The sequence below is a fragment of the Girardinichthys multiradiatus genome, chromosome 9, assembly GCF_021462225.1.
Source record: "Girardinichthys multiradiatus isolate DD_20200921_A chromosome 9, DD_fGirMul_XY1, whole genome shotgun sequence".
Lineage (NCBI taxonomy): Eukaryota > Metazoa > Chordata > Actinopteri > Cyprinodontiformes > Goodeidae > Girardinichthys > Girardinichthys multiradiatus.
This window is the reverse complement of record NC_061802.1, coordinates 49,923,791-49,946,287: the sequence shown is the minus strand read 5'-3', so window position 1 is coordinate 49,946,287 and position 22,497 is coordinate 49,923,791. Positions and strand designations below refer to the sequence as shown.

The 22,497-nt window shown below is 41.2% G+C and overlaps 1 protein-coding gene across 21 annotated transcripts in view; it reads left to right on the top strand.

The window, feature by feature from the left end:
- Positions 1 to 22,497, top strand: part of eps15l1a (epidermal growth factor receptor pathway substrate 15-like 1a) — a 305,470-nt gene that overhangs the window by 159,034 nt on the left and 123,939 nt on the right. The gene's annotated exons all lie outside the window — the stretch shown is intronic.

Here is a 22,497-nt window from a genome sequence, read left to right as displayed (position 1 = left end):
TGTCAGCTGTTTTAAACAGACATTTGATTAAGTACATTTGTCACCTTTTTTGTTGAGGCATAAAGTGTATACATATAGAAAAACTTACATAACATGTATTGCATGAATGAGAAATATTTATCCAACAAAACTCTTGTTGTAAATCTGTTACTGACTAGCACTAACTTTAACATATTTAATTCAGCAAATATTCAAAGCTGTAATTTTTAATAGTGCAACATTGACAGTAACATTCCATAGGATTTAGTTTCACTCAGTATTTGCCCCTGAAACTTGGCATCTTTTAGCCTGGACAAGTACATCAATATCAGGCATCATGTCCTGAGCAGCAGCCAATTTCAGAGTCGCATTTAAGTGCTTATGTGTGAGCTTAGAGCGCAGCTTTGTTTTATTTATATTCATTAGTGAAAAAATCCGCTCACAAAGGTAGGTAGTCCCAAACATGGACAAACTTTTTACAGCCAGTGCTGTCAATTTAGGATATCCTGGTAGGAGACACTTGTAAAATGTGTCCAAGCCAACTGATGGAAATTTGTCCTTCAATTCCACATCACACTGCAAATCAATGATTTCAAGTTGCATATCAACGGGTACATCAGAAGCTCTGACTGTGAATGGTGAGCGAAAAACTGAGAATTCTGTCTCGAGTTCGCTAAATACCTGAAATCGTTTGTCAAACTCACTCAACAACCTTAAAATTGTATCTTTGTACCGTTTCACATCATGGTCAACGCTTGACCACACATCTCTCAAACAAGGAAAATGAGCAGGGTCCCCGGTTGCCATAACGTCAGCTTTAACTTGAATGCACATATGCTGTCATAATACTGTTACAATTTTTTTGCGTCCTTGCAACATTTTGTTCAGATTATTCAAGTGTCCTGTGATATCAACCATAAATGCAAGGTCCTGCAGCCATAGCGGGCATTTTAATTCCTGAACAGGTTTACCTTTTTTCTCCATGAACTGTCCAATTTCCCCACGTAGATCGAAGAAGCGCTTCAGCACAGCACCTCTCCTTAACCATCGAACTTCAGTGTGGTATGGTAAACCAAGGAGAATGTTGCATTCACTTAGAAGGCTGTCAAACTGACGATGATTGAGAGCTTTGGCTCGGATGAAATTAACAGTTCGGACAACCACCTCCATGACGTGATCCATTTTTAATGACTTGCAGCATAATGCCTCCTGCAAAATACAATGAAATGTCCAAAACTCACTCATTTATTTAATGCTTGTACTTTCTCTCTGAACTTTGTCACAACACTTGCCTTTTTCCCAATCACTGAAGGGGCATCATCAGTAGTCAGGCTTACGGCGTGGGACCAGTCCACCCCGACTCTGTCCAACGCTTCAACAACTGAGCAGAAAATGTCTTCAGCTGTTGTGGTGTCGGTCATGGGCACCAACTCAAGAAACTCCTCTGTGACAGTCAACATCTCGTCAACTCCACGAATGAATATGGCGAGTTGAGAGACGTCTGCAATATCAGTACTCTCATCAATTGCAACAGAAAATGCAACAAATGACTGCGTTTTGCGTTTGAGTTGGTTGTCCAAATCTGCCGATAGTTTCGAAATCCTGTCTGCCACGGTATTTCTCGTCAAGCTAATATTGGCAAAAGCTTGTCACTTCTCAGGACACAATTTCGGCAACCTTCAGCATGCAGTTCTTGACGAACTCTCCCTCACAGTAAGGCTTTGATGCTAACGCTATTTGGTTAGCAATTAGTTACCTGGCTTTCACGGCAGGATCACTGGTTTCTCGACTCCGGGTGAAAAGAGATTGCTGTTTCCTCAGAACCGTCAACATTTCATTTATCTTCTGTTTTCTCAGTTCTCCGTGCAAGTGCTTGTATTTTTTGCCATGCTGAGTTTCATAGTGGCGTCGAATATTGTATTCCTTAAGCACCGAAACCTGCTGCAGGCACACAAGGCACATCAGTTTACCATTCACTTCCGTGAAGAAATAAGAAGAATTCCATTTTTCTTGAAAAATCCGACACTCTGTGTCTACCTTTCTCTTCTTTGACAAAGACATTTCGTTGATGAGGTTGCAAGGGCCAAAATAAAAAGCTGGTAAAGCGATAGAATCGAAGTCGTTTACAGAACCTGAAGCTCAGTGCTGCCATCTGCTGTTAGTTCTGATGGAGTGTTGCATCATGTTGTCTGCTCTGAATAAAACACAGCGCCAATGGACAATATAGGAACTGCAGATTTTAAATTAAACAAAGTACATGTTTTTTTAAATAATCATTGTTGAATAATGATAATGCATTTCGCCACCGGGCCGGATTAAATCGTTCGGAGGGCCGGATCCGGCCCACGGGCCGTATGTTTTACACCCCTGATCTAAACTATACAATAAAACAAAGTTGAATTTCACTTCTCCATGGGATATCAAAAAAGTAAAATATTTTTTAAGACAGCTCTTGTGACCCTGACTTGGGACCCATGTATGCCTGACCAGCAAGGATAGGTGGCTAAGACGCTTGCAATGTCTGTCCACCAGTCGAAGTTTAGTGTCCATGGTGGTGGTAGTTTCCACTGCTTCCATTACTGCATCTGGTTTTAAGTCAGACATTCACCACAGTACTACCATATCTTGCATCAGCAGACCCACTGAATATCTGGTTGGAAGGATGTGCTTGGAGGTGTTTGATTATATTACACCTGTGACCATGGATGTGATTAGAACTTAGATTGATGTTACCACCTGACGTGCCCCAGTGCATCAGATACCGAGGATTTCACACTTTACTGTAGTGGCAAAGTTGTGTAAGTGGCCAAACCATTTTTGTGGTTGGGAAGGTTGGGTTTTTGACCAATAGACTGTTTTTTCTATCAAATGAGTATTGGAAAGAAAAAAACTATTGTGAAATTATTTTAAATAACCTAAATATTAGTCCTACAAAGGGCCTTTATTTTGAAAAAACAAAAAGAATTGAGGCCAGTTGTGGGCCAACCCTCAACCATATGGCCTAGGACGTTTGCCCCTGTTGTCCCCCCATCAGTGTTCCTGCTGACATTTGCCAGTGGCTGTGCCTTCCAGCTATCATTTATTGTACAACATTCAGTGCATTCTCTCTCAATTTGCTCATTCCGTTAGCTGCCTCCTCAGCAGCTAGGGATGGAGCATGTTCTTTGACAACGAAACCTTCTCATCTATTTACAATTGAAAATTATCCATACCTCCATCAAGACATGCAAAAAGCCCCTTCTAACGCTGCATTATGTAATACCCCCACATTACATAAGAATGTAATACGTTAGAACTTTAAAATGTAATTCAATTCAATTCAAAGATACTTTATTGATCCCCGAGGGGAAATTAGAATTCCAGTACAACCCGTCCAAACATACATCATGACACAAGACAAGGGGGGGACGGGTCACCGAGGCTTTGCTGCCCACTCGCAGGCGCTGCCCTTGCTAGATGAGAAAAGAAGCCACATTAGATAAGTAGAGGGGAAAAAATCATATTTCACACTACCTTAGCAGGATACAGTTTGAGATTGCAAAAAACCTCAGCACAAAGAAGCAACAAATTTACAAAACAACATCATGCCGGGAACGGTGAAGGTGGTGTGAGGGGGTGCATATGTTTATCTTGAGCATGTGTGTGTGTGTGTGCAAGTGAGTGTGTGCAAAGTAAGTCCGTGAAGCACTGTCCCAGAGGCCATTGTCCTTGATGGTACGTTGGAATGTTCATCAAACGGCCACAAAGTTCTGAGCAGGTCCACAGATGTTCTCAGGAAAGGGAGGGAGCAGAGCGTCATGTTTACATAACTTCCAGGAGAAGTTGAAGATAACCAGCCATCAAGGCCGTGCAGAGGAGCCAGATTCAGAAAAACAACAATTATTTGGGTTAGGCTGACTCTTAATTTTCTGTCAGCCTTGAGATAAAATGTCAGCAGAATCATATTTTGTAATAATCGCCACAAAATGTAATAAAATCCATGAACATATTTTGTAATAGTTTCTGCCGCATTATGTATTAACATTATTACATTTTATAGTGGTTTTTACAAAATGTGGCGGTTCCTCTTTTTAAAAATGATAATTAATGTGGTGCATTATACAACAAACAATCACAAACCACCCTTTGTGTTCACCCTTTCAATATACATTTATTAACTGTCATGTAATGGATCCTAAACATTGAAATACAGGTCCTTCTCAAAATATTATCATATTGTGATGAAGTTCATTATTTTCCATAATGTCATGATGAAAATTAAACATTCATATATTTTAGATTCATTGCACACTAACTGAAATATTTCAGGTCTTTTATTGTCTTAATACGGATGATTGTGGCATACAGCTCATGAAAACCCAAAATTCCTATCTCACAAAATTAGCATATTTCATCCGACCAATAAAAGAAAAGTGTTTTTAATACAAAAAACGTCAACCTTCAAATAATCATGTACAGTTATGCACTCAATACTTGGTCGGGAATCCTTTGGCAGAAATGACTGCTTCAATGCGGCGTGGCATGGAGGCAATCAGCCTGTGGCACTGCTGAGGTCTTATGGAGGCCCAGGATGCTTCAATAGCGGCCTTTAGCTCATCCAGAGTGTTGGGTCTTGAGTCTCTCAACGTTCTCTTCACAATATCCCACAGATTCTCTATGGGGTTCAGGTCAGGAGAGTTGGCAGGCCAATTGAGCACAGTGATACCATGGTCAGTAAACCATGTACCAGTGGTTTTGGCACTGTGAGCAGGTGCCAGGTCGTGCTGAAAAATGAAATCTTCATCTCCATAAAGCTTTTCAGCAGATGGAAGCATGAAGTGCTCCAAAATCTCCTGATAGCTAGCTGCATTGATCCTGCCCTTGATAAAACACAGTGGACCAACACCAGCAGCTGACACGGCACCCCAGACCATCACTGACTGTGGGTACTTGACACTGGACTTCTGGCATTTTGGCATTTCCTTCTCCCCAGTCTTCCTCCAGACTCTGGCACCTTGATTTCCGAATGACATGCAGAATTTGCTTTCATCCGAAAAAAAGTACTTTGGACCACTGAGCAACAGTCCAGTGCTGCTTCTCTGTAGCCCAGGTCTGGGGAATGCGGCACCTGTAGCCCATTTCCTGCACACGCCTGTGCACGGTGGCTCTGGATGTTTCTACTCCACACTCAGTCCACTGCTTCCGCAGGTCCCCCAAGGTCTGGAATCGGCCCTTCTCCACAATCTTCCTCAGGGTTCGGTCACCTCTTCTCGTTGTGCAGCGTTTTCTGCCACACTTTTTCCTTCCCACAGACTTCCCACTGAGGTGCCTTGATACAGCACTCTGGGAACAGCCTATTCGTACAGAAATTTCTTTCTGTCTCTTACCCTCTTGCTTGAGGGTGTCAATAGTGGCCTTCTGGACAGCAGTCAGGTCGGCAGTCTTACCCATGATTGGGGTTTTGAGTGATGAACCAGGCTGGGAGTTTTAAAGGCCCCAGGAATCTTTTGCAGGTGTTTAGAGTTAACTTGTTGATTCAGATGATTAGGTTCATAGCTCGTTTAGAGACCCTTTTAATGATATGCTAATTTTGTGAGATAGGAATTTTGGGTTTTCATGAGCTGTATGCCAAAATCATCCGTATTAAGACAATAAAAGACCTGAAATATTTCAGTTAGTGTGCAATGTATCTAAAATATATGAATGTTAAATTTTCATCATGACATTATGGAAAATAATTAACTTTATCACAATATGCTAATATTTTGAGAAGGACCAGTATTTGAAACTGTTCAATTAATGCCAAATGTTTTGCTAATGATTTAATTATTCAGCTTCTTTGCCAAGGCAGGAATAATTTATGTAAACTGCTTTTTTCAGTGCATGGGCTATAAGGGAAATGGCAAACCGTGCTAAAAAAAACTGCAAAGCAGAATGTTTCACTAAAGCATTTGGTCAAACAATTTATTGCTAGTTGAACAGAACTAAGAATTCCCTTAAATTAAATATTCACGCATGTGTAATGTTAGAAGCCTCCCTCCAAGCATGATTTGCTCTCTTGCACAACAAACTAGAGATGGTTGGTTAGGTCAAATAGCTATCAACAAATCACCCTACAAGCGATCACATGTCCAGCACCACGGAGTTTAGGACATTCAGATTTGCCATGTCATCCAAATTTTAGCGGGAAATTATTCACTTTACTGATAGTGAAAGGGTCATTTACGAATCCTTTCAGTATGCGCAAAAATCATAACATGTTTATTCAGGAAAGGCAGGATGCACTTCTCATAACCCCAGCATCAGTCACTGACTTGTTGTCTTGGAACCCGCAACAAATGCTGGCGGAATAATAATGCTGTGCTTCATATATCAAGCTAGATCTCTGTCAGTAATAAAAACAAAGAGAGAGTGAACTTAAGAGTACACACCACACCATTTTAGGGATTCTAGACCTTTAATTCATTGACATTTTTGCAAATAAATTCCAGACTTTTAGTTATTCAGTTGCTTATTAAGTGTCATTGTACTGATCCCTGTTAATTTATGGAAATTATTCCACTTTATAGTCCACTTCCAGAAGATAATTAAACGTCAACTTTATTGAACCACTACAGGTCCGGCTGCAGCTGACATCTTGGGCAAGACATCTATCTTTTGTCATGAAAATTAGGGGTGCCAGAAACACCAGCGCTCTAACACCACGCTTTAATAGAGAAGCGCACCCTGCTGTTCAGCGGTGACGTTGACCTGGGGTGGCATCATTATCAAGTTCATGTCTTTGCTGTTGTAAGGGATAATGTTGCATTCACACATTAAAGCCAAAACATTCTCTTTTTATTCCATTCACCCATGATAATAGACTGGAGGATTTCAAATCTTTGGCACTGAGTTTACGGCTTGACGCAGCTGCAATTGGAAACTGCCAGTTCAGTTAATCATTTCTCAAACTAACATATATTCAGAGGAATTGCCATTGTTATTGGTTGGCCACATTGCACTAGGCCATGGTGATCATTACCTAAGTCTAGAAGAGTCAGTTTGTACAATAATTGGAAATATAGAGGAAACTCAGCAAGAAATTATTTCAGACTGCATCACACACAACAATGTCGTCTCAAGGAACGCCACAAAGGGTCCCACTGATGGCCATTGTTATACTAAAAACCACAAGGATCGGGATACCTCTCTCTGTCAGACTGATTATAACCATTGGAAAAGATAAGGGGTCATACAGGTAGCAGAAATGGAGGGTGTGTTTGCACCTCAACCATAACTGAGCCGGTTTAGGCTAAACCTGACTCCCCCTTACTCCAACCAACAGGGAGGGAGGAAGGCTCCCTCCCTGATAACCTAAGCCACTCTAACTATAAGCTTTATCAAAAAGGAAAGTTTTAAGCCTAGCCTTAAAGGCAGACAGGGTGTCTGCCTCACGGACTAAAACTGGGAGCTGGTTCCACAGGAGAAGAGCCTGATAACTAAAGGATCTGCCTCCCATTCTACTTCTAGAGACTCTAGGAACCACCAGTAAACCTGCAGTCTGAGAACGAAGTGCCCTGTTAGGAACATATGGACCAATCAGATCTCTGATGTATGATGGAGCTAGATCATTAAGGGCTTTATATGTGAGGAGGAGAATTTTAAATTCTATTCTAAATTTAACAGGGAGCCAATGAAGGGAATCTAAAGTAGGGGAAATACGATCTCTCTTTTTAATTTTCATCAGAACTCTTGCTGCAGCATTTTGAATCAGCTGAAGGATTTTAATTGCATTTTGTGGACATCCTGATAGTAAAGAATTACAATAGTCCAGCCTTGAAGTAACAAATGCAAGGACTAGTTTTTCAGCGTCACTCCTGGATAGGATATTTCTAATTTTGGCAATGTTCCGGAGGTGAAAGATGAAAATCCTAGAAACCTGTTTAATATGGGATTTAAATGACATGTCCTTGTCAAAAATAACACCAAGGTTTTTTACTTTATTACCGGAGGTCAATTTAATGCCATCCAGGTTAAGTGATTGACTAAGCAGTTTCTTTTTTAAAGACTCCGGTCCAAAGACGACAACTTCTGCCTTGTCTGAATTTAGAAGCAAAAAATTTAAAGTCATCCAAGTTTTTATATCCTCAAGACATGCTTGTAGTCTATCTAACTGGTTGGGTTCATCAGGATTTATGGATAAGTAAAGCTGAGTATCACCAGCGTAACAGTGAAAATTTATCCCATGCTGCCTGATAATCTGACCTATTGGAAGCATATATATAGTAAAGAGAATTGGCCCAAGTACTGAACCCTGTGGTACGGCTGTATCAAATGCAGCACTGAGATCTAACAGAACCAGTACAGACACAAGTCCATTATCTGAGGCCATAAGAATATCATCAGTGACTTTCAGCAGAGCTGTTTCAGTGCTATGATGAGCTCTGAAGCCTGACTTCAAACAGGTCATTGCTGTGTAAATGCTCACACATTTGATTAGCAACTGTTTTCTCAAGAAGTTTAGATAAGAATGGAAGATTGGATATAGGTCTGTAATTTTTCAAGTCATCTCGATCAAGCGAAGGTTTCTTAAGTAAAGGTTTAATTACATCTACATTAAAAGCTTGTGGTACATATCCATTTACTAAAGATAGATTAATCATATCTAAAATGGGGCTGGTAATCAGAGGGAACACTTCCTTAAATAATTTGGTTGGGATTGGGTCTAACATACAAGTTGAAGGTTTAGATGAAGCCAATATTTCTGATAACTCAGGAAGCTTCACAGGATCAAAACAGTCCAAACACAAATCAGGTTCTGCAGTTATTTCCAATGTTGTCTCACTTGCTGAGGATGAAGTAATCATCGTCGGGAGCATGTCAAAGATTTTCTTTTTAATAGAATCAATTTTATTTAAGAAGAATCCCATAAAGTCATGACTGCTAAGAGCTAAGGGAATGGATGACTCAACAGAGCTATGACTCTGTGGAAGTTTAGCAACTGTACTAAAGAGAAACCTAGAATTATTCTTGTTCTCTTCTATTAATGATGAGAAATAAGCTGTTCTAACTTGGCGAAGTGTCTTTTTATACAACAGTAGGCTATTTTTCCAGATTAAGTAGGAATTCTCTAGGTGTGTAGAGCGCCATTTTCTCTCCAATTTTCTAACATTGTGCTTTAAAGTACGCAGCTCTGAATTAAACCAGGGAGCTAGCCTCCTATTAATGATTACCTTCTTTTTCAAGGGAGCTGCATTGTCTAATGCATCACGCAATGATGAAGAAACACTATGAACAAAAGAATCAATTTGTGAAGGGGCAGAAACAGAATTATTGCCCTCCATTGTGCTTTTCAGTGATAATGAGGAAATTAAGTGGAACAGATTCTTTAAAGGTTGTTACAGCATCGCCTGATAATGATCTACTATAATGAAATTTCCAAATTACATCTCCATCATGACCCCTGATCATGATGGAGATGTAAAACATGACATGCCTATTTTTCCAACAGAATTTTCAATCATTGTGAAGTTAACCCTTGAAGTTCACATCACAAAACTTGGGGTATTTAACAGAATTTCACATCTTTTTCAATATCTTGCATCAAAATTCCATCTACCGGGTGGCGCTATATATCACAAATGGAGTATGGAATGGAATGTGGGAGCTCATACAGAACCTTTGTCAAATTTATCAAAGAGAGATACTAAATATTGTGAAAGGTATACAGGACTGTGAAAGAATACATTTTCAATACAAAGGGCGATATTTTAAACAATAAATGCAGCTATATGGCGTCAAATCTTCGCAAGTTTAACTGCGTGGTGCGATCAACTGATAGGCCTCACTCGTCCCCTGCAAAAAGCTCAGATCGATGCAGCCATTCCACAAATACGGAAGGCTCAAGTATGGACGCAGCAGCATTAAGGGCCGATACTATTGCGTCCTTAAAAAAAAAATCTTCTCGGTGATAAGAGCCCTGGCTGATGAATTCAAATCGCTGAAAAAGAAATTCACGATCTGAAAACGGAAGTAACCGCCAGTTCGGCTGCTATTACCACAGCATTGGACCAGGTGAAAAGTAACGTTAAAAATGTGGAAGAAGGCCTTTCTGTCTGGTTGGGGAAAAAGGTGACTGCTCAAGCCACTGTAAAGAGTTTTAAAAAACAAGTTGACATGATACAAGAAAAGTGTGATGATATGGAGGCCCATATGCACTGAGGGAATATACGGAACACAGACATGACTGAGCAACAACGATCAAGCGCTCGGATAGCAGTATCCCAACTACTGAAGGAGGTTTTCCAGCTGGAGAAAAATTTCAGTATCGAACCTTCACATCAAACCGCGGCACAGAGAAGAACTGGAGAAAGAGTTATCATTGCCAGGCTACATAATCAGGGTGACGCAGCTGATATCCTTATGAGAGCAAGAGATAAGAGTGGCTCACAAACCTTCTGGGGGAATCCTTTTTCTGTTTTTTCAGACTATATGGACAGGGTTGCCGAAGTCAGGGCAGCATTCACAGATGTCAGCAAAATGCTGAGAGGAGAGGCAGGGATACAACATGAGATTTTGTCTCTCACAAGACTTCGTATCACGTACAATAATGATCAAAAGGAGTTTCTGGACCCAGACAAAGTTCAGATATACATTGCTCAAAAAAATAAAGGGAACACCTAAACAACAATATAACTCCAAGTAAATCAAACTTCTGTGAAATCAAACTGTCCATTTTGGAAGCAACAATGATTGACAATCAATTTCACATGCTGTTGTGCAAATGGAATAGACAACAGGGGGAAATCTTTGGCGATTAGCAAGACACACTCATTAAAGGAGTGGTTCTGCAGGTGGGGACCACAGACCACTTCTCAGTACCTATGCTTTCTGACTGATGTTTTGGTCACTTTTGAATGTTGGTGATGCTTTCACACTCGTGGTAGCATGAGACGGACTCTACAACCCACACAAGTGGCTCAGGTAGTGCAGCTCATCCAGGATGGTACATTAATGCGAGTTGTGGCAAGAAGGTTTGCTGTGTCTGTCAGTACACCAGGAGACGTGGAGGAGGCCGTAGGAGAGCAACAACCCAGCAGCACGACCGCTACCTCCGCCTTTGTGCAAGGAGGAACAGGAGGAGCACTGCCAGAGCCCTGCAAAATGACCTCCAGCAGGCCACAAATGTGCATGTGTCCGCACAAACGGTTTGAAACCGACTCTATGAGGGCCCGATGTCCACAAATGGGGGTTGTGCTCACAGCCCAACACCGTGCAGGACGCTTGGCATTTGCCAGAGAACACCAGGATTGGCAAATTGGCCGCTGGCGCCCTGTGGTCTTCACAGATGAAAGCAGGTTCACACTGAGCACATGTGACAGACATGACGCAGTCTGGAGACACCGTGGAGAGCGATCTGCTGCCTGCAGCATCCTTCAGCATGACCGGTTTGGCAGTGGGTCAGTAATGGTATGGAGTGGCATTTCTTTGGAGGGCTGCATGGAACTCCATGTGCTCGCCAGAGGTAGCCTGACTGCCGTTAGGTACCGAGATGAGATCCTCAGACCCCTTGTGAGACCATATGCTGGTGCAGTTGGCCCTGGGTTCCTCCTAATGCAGGACAATGCTAGACCTCATGTCCAGGCCTCCATTGGTTAATAAACTTGTTTCCGTTGATGATTTTTGTGCGATTTTGTTGTCAGCACATTCAACTTTGTATAGAACAAAGTATTCAATGAGAATATTTCATTCATTCAGATCTAGGAGGTGTTATTTGAGTGTTTTTTCGAGCAGTGTATATTAGGGAATTGATCATGTCTGACACAGTCACCGGGGATTGACTGGATGCATAAATGCCATTGTCATACGCCTTTCTGCTCTACCTTGCCTGTCACAAATGAATGCTCTGTGCCTGATTATTTGATTACTGCACACCTGTTAAATGTAGTACGAGTGGTATCGCAGTTTGCATGTCAGGGCCTGCGGGTGCCCACATGTGTGAGTTGGTTGATCAAGTTCTGTTTTGTTTGTCCAAGCAAAGGCTGGCCCCTTCGGTTTGCTTGCAAGGCTGTGTCCTGTTCCTCTAAGTTCTTCTATTTCTCAGGGAATGTATTTTAAGTTTTTGAGTCTGTGATTTTCTATGATTAGTTTTCTAGAATTGACAATCTATTGGCCCATTATATCTTATGATATAAGTATATACATTATATATTATTATATCTTATGAAGTCATGAGCCATAATGTTAAAGGTCTTCATAATACTATAAAGAGGAAAAAGATCCTGAACCAGTTAAAACATTTTAATTGCCATATTGCGTTTCTCCAAGAAACACACCTTTCAGATCTAGAACATAATAAATTAAAGAAACCTTGGGCAGATAAAGTATTTTACTCCTCCAACCAATCTGGGAAAAAAGAGTGGTATCATCAAGACCCACAAAGACTCAGAGGTGAGCTTCTTAAGGGTAAATAGCTCTTTAGATGGAAAAAATGTCTCACTTATAAACATATACACCCCTAATGAAGATGAGCCGGGCTTCATTCATAGAGTATTTACCATGCTTCTTACACATGGGTCAGGTATCCTGTTACTGGGAGGGGATTTTAACCGAGTTTTAGACAGACAACTACCTTTAAAGACCCCTATTTTTAAAATGGGAAAAAGATTTAAGCATCTAGAGATATGCAGAAGTAAACTTCCTAAAGATGGAGATTATGCTTTGTTTTCTATTAGGCATTTATCTTAATCCAGAATTCACATGTTCATCACCCCCAAATAAGTGATGCATAAGATGAAGGAAATAAAGATTCTACCAATACAAGCTCTGACCATACACCCTTGCCCTTACATGAAACATAAGTCAAAGTCCTACAGCCAAGCTCTGGTGATTTATTACGTCATTATTAACTAACAAAAAAGAAATGAACAAATGAATTCATAACATACAGGGGTTGGACAATGAAACTGAAACACCTGGTTTTAGACCACAATAATTTATTAGTATGGTGTAGGGCCTCCTTTTGCGGCCAATACAGCGTCAATTCGTCTTGGGAATGACATATATATATATTATTTTAGTCATTTTAGTGTGGGAGGCTTCATGGCTAAATTGGACCAGCCTGGTAGCCAGTCTTCATTGATTGCACATTGCACCAGTAAGAGCAGAGTGTGAAGGTTCAATTAGCAGGGTAAGAGCACAGTTTTGCTCAAAATATTGAAATACACACAACATTATGGGTGACATACCATAGTTCAAAAGAGGACAAATTGTTGGTGCACGTCTTGCTGGCGCGTCTGTGACCAAGACAACAAGTCTTTGTGATGTATTAAGAGCCACGGTATCCAGGGTAATGTCAGCATACCACCAAGAAGGACGAACCACATCCAACGGGATTAACTGTGGACGCAAGAGGAAGCTGTCTGAAAGGGATGTCCGGGTGCTAACCCGGATTGTATCCAAAAACATAAAACCACAGCTGCCCAAATCACGGCAGAATTAAATGTGCACCTCAACTCTCCTTTTTCCACCAGAACTGTCCATCGGGAGCTCCACAGGGTCAATATACACGGCCGGGCTGCTATAGCCAAACCTTTGGTCACTCATGCCAATGCCAAACGTTGGTTTCAATGGTGCAAGGAGCGCAAATCTTGGGCTGTGAAACATGTATTGTTCTCTGATGAGTCCACCTTTACTGTTTTCCCCACATCTGGGAGAGTTACGGTGTGGAGAAGCCCCACAGAAGCGTATCACCCAGACTGTTGCATGCCCAGAGTGAAGCATGGGGTTGGATCAGTGATGGTTTGGGCTGCCATATCATGGCATTCCCTTGGCCAAATACTTGCGCTAGATGTGCGCGTCACTGCCAAGGACTACCGAACCATTCTTGAGGACCATGTGCATCCAATGGTTCAAACATTGTATCCTGAAGGCGGTGCCGTGGATCAGGATGACAATGCACCAATACACACAGCAAGACTGGTGAAAGATTGGTTTGATGAACATGAAAGTGAAGTTGAACATCTCCCATGGCCTGCACAGTCACCAGATCTAAATAATACCTGCACAGTCACCAGATCTAAATAATATTGAGCCACTTTGGGGTGTTTTGGAGGAGCGAGTCAGGAAACGTTTTCCTCCACCAGTTTCACGTGGTGACCTGGCCACTATCCTGCAAGAAGAATGGCTTAAAATACCTCTGACCACTGTGCAGGACTTGTATATGTCATTCCCAAGACAAATTGACGCTGTATTGGCCGCAAAAGGAGGCCCTACACAATAAAACTAAAGTATTATGAGAATGATTATAGGGCACGCAGACTGCTGGCCCTACAGTTGAAGAAGCAACTGTCATCCAATATTGTCCAGAAATAAAAAATTAAACAATTTAAATTTGACAAAGCCTGATGAGACATCTCAAGCCTTTGCAGAATTTTATAGATTGCTCTATAAAGACACGGATATCTGTACAGAGGATAGTGTAATTACTAATTACCTTGAATATATTAAACTGAAATGTCTCTCTTATCCTTTGAAAGAAGAATTAGAAAAGAAACAGTTGGTCAACTGGAAATAAAACAAGCTAAAGTCAGTTTGAAAACTAACAAAAGCCTAACCCTAACCCCTGATCATTGTAGTAATGAAGTCTACAAAACCTTCCAAGACCTTATAACATCGATACTATTAAAAGCTTATCAGCATGCATTCAGTACAGGGTGCCTTGCTCCTTTTTGGAGAGATGAAACAACAGTTGTCTTCCATAAGGAAGGCAAGGACCCATCTAAATGTCAATCATACAGACGTATGTCACTGTTAAACATGGACTTGCATTTATTAACATCTATTGTGGCTAATAGAATTAGTAAAATGATAACACACATTATTTATCCAGACCAGACTGAATTTATCACTGGACGATATTATGGGGACAATATTAAAAGGTTATTACATTTATTAAGTCACCCAAAGGTCAAGGAAGAAAAAGCAATGATTTTATCCTTAGATGCCGAAAAGGCCTTTGACGGGGTTTCTTGTAAATACCTAATAGCAACTTTAAAATGGTTTAAATTTGGGCCTATTTTTTTTTTTAAATGGAGACAGATACTATATTCAAGCCCACAATTTGCAGTTAAAGTAAATAGTTCCTCATCAGACTGTTTCCCGCTGGAGCAGGTGTGCAGACAAGGATGCTCTCTCTCCCCTCTACTGTTTAAATGATAAATTATTGTTGAAAGTATAAGAATGAGGATACTGCCTAAGCTCCTGTACCTATTTCAGATGCTTCTGGTCAATGTGCCCAAGTGTTGTAAATATGAATCTGAGAATATTATTTAATATTTAATGTTAATATTTTAATATTAATATTTTAATATTTTATCAAATAATATTTCGGTCTGTTAAGGATTGTCCTGTGAATACCAGCCCGATAAGGCGATGGTATTAGGACAGAATAGAAAGGTGTGAGACGAGCTCTGGCATTATTGAACAGCATAAACTCTGCACATATATGGAATGAATTCACACAATTTCTTAAAATACAAGAATTTATTAACAAAAATAAATCAACTCAAAGTCAAACATATTTCAATCAACAAACTCTTTACTATGCTAAAACAATTCAACTAAACTACCAAGCAGAATGAAAGAATAATGAAGACTAATGGGCTATGTACAATATCAACAAGTTGATTAAAGGTGACTGGAAATCATGACCAAAAAGAGTGATGCAACATTACCATGCAATGTTTATGTTTGAGAACCAAGGATTATCTTGAAGAATCTGGAAGTGAAGTTAAGTTAGTCTTGCAACTAACTTAGGCAATAATCAGCAAACGTTAGACCACCCTTCACAATGCAAAATCAGATAAAATATTATTTTAATAAAATAATGTTTTAAATAATGATCTATTGAATAAAACCAACCTTCTGGATGACCATTTCACATCGGTGTCTAATTAGCTGCCTTTAGTTGTTAAAATAATATTCGAAGAAAGATTATAAAAGGGGTATTTTGGAAAAGAGCCAAATCATTCTGGAGAAATGGTGCTTAATGGTGTATACTTAGTTATCAAATCTAGTAAATGATGTTCAGGGACTATTATTCACTAGCTTGAAAACCAACAACCTTTCTGTTTAATAGTCTTAGTGCTAGCACGTGTCCTTACCGGCTAGCCGTTGAGCTAACAAAAGAAACTAATCGTTTAGCACCAGAATCAACACATACCTTTAAAATACCAGGTTAATAAAAGGGTTATGAACAATGTTCTGAATAAAGTTTATCTTAACTTTAAACATACAAAGAACACGAACCGGCCTGTGTGCTACAGGTAGCATGCTAGCACAAAGATAGCCGAGTTCCACAAAACAAACTTCATAACATTAAAACGTTTAGATCATTTCATCCTAAACCTATCTGTTAATCTGCCCAAACCTAACCTCTGACCATAGTGAGTAAACGTTGTCCAAGGGCAGGTGTCCAAGGCATGTGGAAAGAGAGCGATATGTGGGAAGGGTGGGGGTCTTATACGGGCAGTGGCATCACTGGGACGTCCTCTGCTAACCCCCTTCCCCCTTCGGAGTTGTGCTTTATTTTGGGTAATGGCGCCACAGGAAGTCCGCAGTTATCCCCTTTCCTGGCTGTGCTGGAAGAAGGTTAATGCACTTTCTTCTGAAAAGTTCCAGAAAAGTCTGTACCAGAGTTTTAATGTGGAAATCCATGGCTGTAGGTCCCAACACAAGTCAACATTCCATTTTCTAGATAGGCTAATGTCAAAATTTATTTGGCAAGGAAGGCAGCCAAGGGTCAGATTAAAAACACTACAACTTGATATTTTTATTCTTTAGATATTATTATTGGGCATCCCAACTCAAACCTTTGACAACATGGTTGAAGGGTACTACAGATAGTCTGTTGTGCAATATGGAAGATAAAGTATGTACAATTCCCCTGCGCACTCTGCCATTCCTTCATTTCCCTCGAGGAAAAACCCAAATGAGCAAGTTGACAAGAGCCACTTTAAGAATTTGGAGGAAAGTAAAACTAATTTGGACAACCACAGAAGCTGTCAGCTCTCTCAGAGACTGGATTTTTGCAAGGTTTCCCTCCACTGCATATCGATGCAGGTTTCATAAAATAGACTGAACATGGCCTCATTAAATTGTATCAGGTTCAAAGCAATGAAACCCTTAAATCATTTGAACAGTTAAAAACAGAGTTTAGCCTCTGCAACACAGATTTCTTTGCTACTTACAGTTAACAAATGCCCTAACCAAACACAGTGATTTGGGAAAAGTAATGGAATTAAATCCCATTGAACAGTTTTTGCTGAAAGTCTATATTGACATTGGAAAATTCACATCAAGTCACATCTATCATATTTTTCCGACCATCAGTGAAAATACTACACTACATTTAAAAAGTAAATGGAAGGCTGAACTTCAAACAGAAATCACAACAGGCGAGTAGGAAGAAATTTGTACAAATGCCCAGTAGGTAACACATTCAAATTTATGGAAGGAATTTAAATGGAAGGTAATCTGATATTCAACCCAGCATCTTAGTAAAACATGTAATTCTCACGTTTGTCCACAAGGGGAAACGTTGCACATTCACAATTTGGCTCCTTCATGCGTTTCAGTCCTACGTTTCATTTGGCGTGTTCATTTACATTGGCTTGCAACTAGGTCACGTGACTACCGAGTTTCTCTCGGCAAAAAAAAGTAGATGGTGGTCATACCCGTATGCATCTTTGAAAGAAAGACACTGCCTAAATATGTATTTTGATGACATTTCTACTGAGTAATGTGTATAATAGTTTTACAGTCTTAATTCCTGGAATGTCAACAATCTTTCGTTTGGCAATTTTGCCAAAGATTTTTGTCTCGTTACAATCTAACGATATCTACAGGTTGTCAAGGTGATTGCTATGGACCGACGTCACCAATATGTGCAGACGTTTCCCCTCTTCAGAAAACACAAAAGATTTTATAGAAAGCAGATATATTTTCCGTTCATTGTGACAATATTTCAATCGAGGTGGATGATATTTTTAGAATATTAATTCCTGGAGTGTTTACAGTCTTTTGTTTAGCAGTTCTGCTAAAAATTTTGATCTCTCCCCAGAGAAAACGTGAGACTGTAGCGGTTGCTATGGACACTGCTAAATTACGTCGCCGATCAGTGCCTACATGTGACGCCATTCTTTTTAATTATATTATTGTATTATCTTAAAAATATGAATCTGTCCAAAAAAATTTTTTTTTTTTTTTTTACTAAACGTGTTTTACTAAACACACTATTTCCTATATCTTTCACATTGTTTTGGATGTGCTGTTTTTGTTGCTGATTTTTATTTTGGTGGTTTTTAAACCTTTATTTAGGCAGGAATTCCCCATTGAGATTAAAAATCTCTTTGACATAGGAAACCTAACTAAAATAAACAAAAAAGCAGTTGCAAAGACATTACATATAAAAATATCCATAATTACCATTTCACAATAAACACAAGTTTGTTGAATGTTACATCTGACAATTAAAACATAGACAATGTAGCTACTTTCATGACACTAAATTATTGACAAAAATATCTATTTAAATTTTATCCAAGCATATGAGTATAAAGTACGTACATTCATGGTTTGCTTTTTTTAAGTAGGATTATGAATCAAATTTTCTTTAGTTGCCAATAAAATTGATAAAGAAACAGGTTGAAGAGACAGCGCAGTCACATGAGTCGCATGTGCCAGCGCAATTTTTATATAGATGTATTTAATTTATATTGTACTATTTTATTATTTTTCAAAAAAATGTATCAGCCTTTTTCTTGTTCACTTGAATATTTCTTGACACTCGTACTCGTACTCGTCGTCTTCCACTTATCCGGGACCGGGTCGCGGGGGCAGCAGACTCAACAGAGACGCCCAGACGTCCCTCTGTCCAGACACCTCCTCCAGTTCCTCCAGGGGGAGCCCAAGGCGTTCCCAGGCCAGCCGAGAGACATAGTCCCTCCAGCGTGTCCTGGGCCGTCCCCTGGGCCTCCTCCCGGTGGGACGTGCCTGGAACACCTCCCAAGGAAGGCGTCCAGGAGGCATCCAGTATAGATGCCCAAGCCACCTCAACTGGCTCCTCTCGATGTGGAGGAGCAGCGGCTCTACTCCAACCCCCTCCCGGATGGCCGAGCTCCTCACCCTATCTCTAAGGGAGTGCCCTGCCACCCTACGGAGGAAGCTCATTTCAGCCGCTTGTATCCGGGATCTCGTTCTTTCGGTCATGACCCAAAGTTCATGGCCATAGGTGAGGGTAGGAAAGTAGACCGACCGGTAAATTGAGAGCTTTGCTTTTCGGCTCAGCTCTCTCTTCACCACAACGGACCGGCACAGCGTCCCCATTACTGTGGCAGCCGCACCGATCCGTCTGTCGATCTCCCACTCCATTCTTCCCTCACTCGTGAACAAGACCGCGCGATACTTAAACTCCTCCACTTGAGGCAGAAACTCCCCTCCAACCTGAAGAGGACAAGCCACCCTTTTCCGGTCGAGTACCATGGCCTCGGACTTGGAGGAGCTGATCCTCATCCCAGCCGCTTCACACTCGGCTGCGAACCGCCACAGCGCATGCTGTAGGTCTTGGCTAGAGGGGGCCAGAGCTGGTCCAGTGTTCCACGGCCGGGACGAAAACCACACTGCTCCTCCTGAAGCCGAGGTTCGACTATCGGTCAGACTCTCCTCTCCAATACCCTGGCGTAGGCCTTACCAGGGAGGCTGAGGAGTGTGATCCCCCTGTAGTTGGAACACACCCTCCGGTCCCCCTTCTTATGAAGGGGGACCACCACCCCAGTCTGCCAGTCCAGAGGCACTGTCCCCGACCGCCACGCAATGTTGAAGAGACGTGTCAACCATGACAGCCCTACAACATCCAGAGACTTGAGGTACTCAGGGCGGATCTCATCCACCCCCGAAGCCTTGCTTTAACCACCTCGGTGACTTCAGCCTGGGCGATGAAAGAGTCCAACCCCGGGTCCCCAGCCTCTGTTTCCACCACGGAATGCGTGATGGCAGGATTGACAAACCAGTGACCTGAAGGACCTGCTTAACAAGAAAAAAAGAGCCTTCAGAGAGGGAGACAGAGAATTATTAAGGAGTATAAAGAAGCAACTTAAAGTCAAGATAAGAGACAGCAAGGAGGTGTACAAGAAGAAGCTGGAGAGCAAGCTCCAGCAAAACATTATCAGAGATGTGTGGTCAGGGATGAAGAAGATCACAGGCTTCAAGCAGAAGGATGATCCGACCGATTGAGATCTGGACAGAGCCAATGAACTGAACACATTCCTCAATAGGTTCAGTTCAGAAACAAGCTCAGCATCCTCCTCTCCTGCTCACAGCCAAACAGACATTCCACCTTCCTTTGACCCACAGGTGTCCAGTAACACCTCAAATGTATTTTCTTCCACGTCAGCCATGGGCCCTTCTGCTTCTACATGTTTGCCTTCAACCATATCAGAAGATGCTGATGCTTCCTTTGCTTCCCCCTTCCACCTGTGTGTCTCAAGAAGTCAGGTGAAGATGCAACTGGAGAGACTGAATCGGAATAAGGCTGCAGGTCCAGATCATGTCAGCCCTAGAGTCCTGAAGGCCCGTGCAGAGCAGCTCTGCGGGATTCTGCAGCACCACTTCAACCTTAGCCTGGCCCAGAAGAAGGTTCCGGTGTTGTGGAAGACCTCCAGTCTTGTTCCGGTACCAAAGAAAACTCACCCATCAGTCCTCAATGACTATAGACCTGTTGCCCTGACATCCCACATCATGAAGGTCCTAGAGAGACTCCTGTTGGCCCACCTGAGTAAGCAAACAGTAAACCATCAGGACCCCCTTCAGTTTGCTTATCGCTGTGGAGTTGAACGTGACTAAAACAAAGGAGATGATTGTAGATTTTAAGAGAAACAGGAATAAGTCAAAAACTATTTCTATCATGGGAGAAGAAGTGGAGGTGGTGGAGGAGTATAAATACCTCGGTGTTCACCTGGACAACAGACTGGAGTGGAGATGCAACTGTGAAGCCATCTACAAGAAGGGACAGAGCAGACTGTACTTCTTGAGGAAGCTTAGGTACTTTGGTGTTTGCAGCAAGATGCTGCAGATTTTCTAGAAGTCTGTTGTAGGACATATAATCTCTTCTCCCATCATCTGCTGGGGAAGCAGCATCAGAGCCAGGGACTTAAAAAAGCTCAACAAGCTGATAAAGAAGGCTGGTTCTGTTCTGGGTACTCCTTTGGAACCTCTGGAGATTATTGTGCAAAGAAGGATTCTTCATAAAATGAAGAACATTATGGAGAACCCTGAGCATCCTCTTCATGAGACTGTCCTACAACAACAGTGTCTTCTGTCGGAGACAGATGTGCTGTAATACAGAGCGCTACAGGAGATCCTTCCTGCCCAAAACCATCAGCATCTACAACGGCTCTTTGAAGAAACCTACATAATGAGCTACGACATTTAATTTTCCTTTGGGATTAATAAAGTAGTTTTGAATTGAATTGAATTGAATTGAGATCCAGCAGGAACCCTCTATTAGACTTAGGAACAAACCCCCATCAGAACCAGGTCCAATCTCTATCAGAACCAGAATGAAACCACTACTCTGTGACTACTGACGATAAGACCATCTTCATAGGTCCCAGGGGAATTTCAGAACAGCGACCATTTGATGTCAGCTACTTAAACAGCTTCTACTGCTGTTCCAACACCTGATCAAGAGTGAATAATTTTGGAGGGCAATTTCATAGATTTTTGAATATAGGCTGTAGTAAGCTTTAGCATTTTAGCTAATTTTAGTTTATACATTGCTTTTTGCATTTTAGATGGGGTAAATTTATCAGTCTTCATGCTAGTGATATCCAGTATGCTAATGTTAGCATTTTAGCTTCTCTTTATCCTCTCTTCTCTCTTAGCTGAAGAACACTTTTGCCTTTTTAGGGAATATCTTGTTTGTTTTTGTGTTTCTTCGGCATATTTGTTGTTTATTTTTTTCTGAATGTTCACCCATTTTTTATATATTTTAGCACTGACTTCAACTTAGGCTATATTTTTGCTTCAGTCCATGCTTTTTCAGCACATCTATGGGCAGCTCTTTCCTGCTTTTCTTTGTCAGTTCTTGCATTTCAACAGCTGCTTCAACAAGTAGTTTTGAGGTAACTTCGCCTTGTTACGCTGTTTTATAGATAATACTCTTCCTGCTTAAACAGATCAGATGACAGTTTTTCTTTGCTAATGTTTCTGCCCTTTCTACTAATTTATCAGATTTCAGCTGATATTCTACTGTCAGCCTTAGCCTCTTTTCTGCCAGCAACACGAGTTTGGCATTTCGGTTTTTGTTGGAGTTTAGGAGTGTGGGGCTGCTGTTCCTTCTGTTTGACCACTAGATACCGTTATGGAGCAGGGAGTTTGGATCCAGTGACAGTTGTTTCTCATCTGCAACTCGTTTGTGCTCATTGGGAGGAGCATATAGCAGCATGCCACCAGTCCTTCGACGGCTGAGTGTTGAACTTTGTGGTAAACTTCAAGCTCACC